The 5,000-nt window shown below is 45.1% G+C and overlaps 1 protein-coding gene across 1 annotated transcript in view; it reads right to left on the reverse strand.

The window, feature by feature from the left end:
• LOC138864033 (uncharacterized) overlaps positions 1-5,000 on the reverse strand; it is a gene marked incomplete at its 3' end in the record, with an annotated part of 654,799 nt that overhangs the window by 522,052 nt on the left and 127,747 nt on the right.

The following is a 5,000-nucleotide window of genomic DNA, read 5'->3' on the forward strand; positions in this document are numbered from 1 at the left end:
TTGTTGCGCACATAAGCTCTCCCCCCCTCTCTTTCACTCTCTTTTATCTTTCCTCTGTCCGTCGCCCTCTCTCTCTCTCTTTCCTTTATCCTGTCCTGCCCTCTCTCCTTCTCTTTAACTCTGCCCTTATCCCTAATCCTACCTTTACCCCTTCCCCTCCCCTCCCCTCTCCTCTCCTCTCCATACCTCTGCCTCCCCCCGTCTCTCTCTCTTTCTCTCTTCCTCTCCCTCTCCCTCTTTCTCTCCTCTCTCTCTCTTACGTAGGCAAGACCAAGTGATGACGTCATAGGGATGAGTCACGCAGCCTCGGATTAAAGGTAGGGCAGCTGTCAAACGCCTTCTTGCGTGCGGGACTATGGGCATTTGGGCTGGGATTGTGTGTGTGTGTGTGTGTGTGTGTGTGTGTGTGTGTGTGTGTGTGTGTGTGTGTGTGTGTGTGTGTGTGTGTGTGTGTGTGTGTGTGTGTTGAGTGTAGTGTATGTGTGTATGTGCACGAGGGCGCGCGTGCGTGTGTATGTGTGTGCGTGATGAGTGTGAGTGTGGGTGTTTGTATGTGTGTTTGTATATGTGGGTGGGTGCGTGTGTGCGTGTGTGCGTGCGTGCGTGCGTGCGTGCGTGCGTTCGTTCGTGCGTTCGTGTGGGTGGGTGCGTGTGTGTGTGTGCGCGCGCGCGCGTTTAGAGAAGGAAGGAAGGAAGGGGAGGGAGAGCGGGAGAGAGAGAAACATACAAACAGACACAGAAAGACAGACAAAGACTGAGAAGACAGAGATGGATAAGCACACACACCGCATGCCCAGACAAAGAAACAGACAGACAAAAGCAGGCACAAAGAGACGCACACAACTTTTAATAACCACGTCATATCTTGAAGCCATCAACCACCGAAAGAAATCCCGACTCTGTGCATCCAAAATAATTTCATATTTCTCCTGCTCGGAAACTCAGCTGCTGGAAAACGCATTGAGGGCAATATACAATACGTTTTCCTCATGCGATAAAATTACACCAACAAAAAGCGGTATAATTTTTCCTAAAATGTAACTGCATATAACCAGCTTTTATTATGCAGGCTGATTGTGATGTTATTGCCCCACATTGCCCTGCATGATGGCTGCCTGTTGCAAACACGTTACCATCCTAAATACGAGTTCTGCATTACAGATATTAATCAGGATTATTCCTCCAGCTGCTGCAAACTCGGCACTGCAACCACGGTCCGAACGCCTCGTGCATTGCAGCACGGGATATAATCAACCCTGCACTTATTGCATCGATACGTCAAGTTTGGGATTCCTGTCTATCACGCATTCGAAATATAATTTACCCGATACCGCTGCAAGGAAAACAACAATTAGAATTACGGATGAATAAAGATTAACTCGTATTTTCATAAACATTGAAACCTGCAATCTAATATTGAAGACATAGCTGTGATTCACGGTTATCGGTTAATCATTATCTGACATATTTTTTTTCACTCTATAGTCAAGTTGATAGACTTTGCTCCAGAAATACGTTACGAAAAAAAATCACGGATTACGATCGGAAACAAAAATGCTTCCCAACGAGATTTTTTTTCTATTCATCAAATCCCTGAGGGAGACATTTCGATGACTCATGCATAGAAGTTCTATTATAATTTGTGTAAAAGAAAACAAAAAGGGAGAAGAGAAAATACAAGAAAAAAAAATACGGATTATAATAGGAAACAGAAATGTTTTCCAACGAGAATACATTATTTCGTTCTTCCATTCATTAAATCTTTGACGGAGACATTTAGACAAATACGTTATATCTCACGCACGGAAGCTCTATAATGACCTATGTAGAAGAAAAGAAAAAAAGAAGAGAAAGTAAAAGAAAAAGAAGAAAACAGAAAAGAAGAAAAAGTAGTTTTAGAAGATGATAATGAAGAAAAAGAAAAGAATGATGAATGACATATGTCTTACATCATAAATAAATACACAACTACAAATAGATAAATAACATTGAAATTTTAAAAATATATAAATACCGAACATAATACTGGTTTAGGGACGAAAAAAATGAATGACCTTGAGAACCAGACTGATCTGAAGACGAAATCGAGATTGATTTGTAAAGTGCCGGCCGTTCCTTCCTTCAATAAGCCAGGCCAATACGCTGTCAATTTTTCATTAAAAAGGAGTGAGTGAGTGAGTGAGTGAGTGAGTGAGTGAGTGAGTGAGTGAGTGAGTGAGTGAGTGAGTGAGTGAGTGAGTGAGTGAGTCTGTGTGTGTGTGTGTGTGTGTGTGTGTGTGTGTGTGTGTGTGTGTGTGTGTGTGTGTGTGTGTGTGTGTGTGTGTGTGTGTGTGTGTGTGTGTGTGTGTGTGTGTGTGTGTGTGTGTGTGTGTGTGTGTGTATCTGCGACAGTATCAATATCAGTGTCAGCGTAAGAAAGAGAGAGATGGTGAGCGAGAGGGAAAATGAGAGTGAAAGTGAAAGTGAGTTTGAGAATGAAAGTGAGAGAGTGACGTTGAGGTTGAGACGATCAATGTGAGTGGGCGTGCTTGTTCAACGTGTGAGAGTTCGTGCACACGTTTGTGTATGCGCGTCTCTTCGTTTAAGCGGGGGATGTTGCATTCTATAAAAATAAATAGATAAAAATAAATAAATAAATAGATCGAAATAATACTTGAAGGAAATTACGACAGATCCAAACACCATTACAACTTCAGCCGCTAAATCCCAAAATGCAGAGTTTGTGCGCGATCCTTGGGGAGGAAGCATAAAGGGGGGAGGGGAGGGGAACCAGGGGAAGGAGGTGATCCAAGGGGTAGAGGGCGGTGGGGCTACTGGAAGAGATGAAGGGCGGGGCTACTGGAGAGGATGGGGGCGTGGCTACAGAGGACGGGCTACTGGAAGGGATAGGGGCGGGGCTACTGGAGGGGATGGGGGCGGGTCTTCAGGGGATGGGGGCGGGTCTTCAGGGGATGGGGGTGGGGCTACTGGAAGGGATAGGGGCTACTGGAAGGAAATTGAAATTGAAATTTTGAAATAAATTATTTGGTCATATAACTTATTTACAGAGCTAGTCATTTTATACAGAATGTACATGGTATGACCGAGCTTTTTCGTTTTGGTTATGGGTATAACCTCAAAAAGCTCAACACGAAAAATATAACTACTACTAATAATGAAGGGCGGGGCTACTGGAGGGGATGGGTGTGGGTTAGCTGGGCGGGGCAACTGCAGGGGATGGGTGTGGGGCAGCTGGGCGGGGCAACTGCAGGGGATGGGGGCGGGGGCTATAGGCGGGGATGGGGGCGGGGCTATAGGAGGGGATGGGGCGGGGCTATAGGAGGGTATGGGGCGGGGCTACCGGAAGAGATAAAGGGCGAGGCTACGGGAGGGGATGGTGGTGGAGCTACAGGAGGGGATAGGGGCGGGGCCACTGGAGGGGATGGGGGCTACTGGAATTGATGGCACCCCTACTAATTAGATTTCAAGGGTAATTGGCAGAGGTTTGTGCATTTAGAAAGACCTATTACAGAATTCAGGGGAAGGCGCCACTAATCATAAACTTATCTCTGTTGATTTATATATCCATCTACCGATTCCTTATACGAAAATCACTGCCAGAAAATCAAATGGTGAATAAACACGAATGGGAACGATGCCAAAAAAAATGAAACACTGATAATCATCTATGTTGCAAATTAGTTCATCAAACTTAAGTATAAATAAGCCTACAGGAAAGGCTTTTGAATTAGCAACTTTGAAAGTAAAATCCATATGGCCTGCGATATTCTTATTTTTTTTAGAATGCGAATATTTAGTAGATAAACAAGTTGATTATAATAAAACATATCTATTACTAATAACAATAAAAATAGAGGAATATAAAGGAATAAATATTTATGAATAAATAAAAATAAATACAATTTTGAATAATCGACTACAGACAAATTTGAAGATATAAAGCGAATCAATAAGTGATAAATAGCTTATAGTTTTGAGAGAGAGAGAGAGAGAGAGAGAGAGTCAGAGGGAGAGAGAGAGAGAGAGAGAAAGTCAGAGAGAGAGAGTGAGAGAGAGAGAGAGAGAGAGAGAGAGAGAGAGAGAGAGAGAGAGATCTATGCATTCGTTTACAAATTTGTATCAGCACTTCCTGCTTTCTCTGCCTGAATGTCTCATAAACCTCAGGAGTCAAAAATGGCCAAACATTAAACGAGGAAAAAATGACCGGACTTAACGTTTGTGTGTCTTGTGTTAATTATTAATCTTTATGTAACACTTGATTCTCCTTGCTAACGTACCATTATTGCATTCCAAAACGACAGCCGTTTTATGCAATTGCAAATAAGTACTTTTATAACCTTTAATATTCTTCCTCGTATTGTTATTGTTATGTCTTTTAGCCCCGTGTTGCTGATCATGCTTCCGATGTTATAGCTGTTGCAAACGGCATTGCAAGCCATAATTCTCCTCACCATAACTCACTTTTGCCATTGCAAATCGGCTCTTCCTGCACACACCCCTCCTCTGCCCACCCGCCCCCGGCTCTTATATCCTCCGATAGCGACCCCTTCCTATCCCATTTATACCTCCTCCTTCTTCCTCCCCCTCCCCTCCTCTCCTCCCCACTTCTTCGTTTTTCTCATTCCTCCCACTCTTTTCCTCTCCTTTCTACCCCTCCCTCATCTCACCCCACATCCCCCTCCGTCACCTCACCCTTCCTTACCTCACTCCACCTCCTCCTCCCTCACCTCTCCACAACTTCCCCTCCCTCATTTCACCCCGCCTCACCCTTCCTCAAGTTAGCCCACCTCCTCCCCCCCCCCCTCAACCCACCTTACCCTCCCTCATCACAGCCCATATCACCCTCCCTCTCCTTGTCCACCTCTTCCTCCTTCACCTCACCCCTCTCCTCCCCCCCTCTCACCTCACCCCTCCTCCGCTTCCCTCACCTCACCCCTCCTCCCCCTCCCTCACCTCTTCACCCCTCCTCCCCCTCCCTCACCTCTTCCCTCCTCCCCCCC

Source organism: Penaeus vannamei, chromosome 14, assembly GCF_042767895.1.
Source record: "Penaeus vannamei isolate JL-2024 chromosome 14, ASM4276789v1, whole genome shotgun sequence".
Taxonomy (NCBI): domain Eukaryota; kingdom Metazoa; phylum Arthropoda; class Malacostraca; order Decapoda; family Penaeidae; genus Penaeus; species Penaeus vannamei.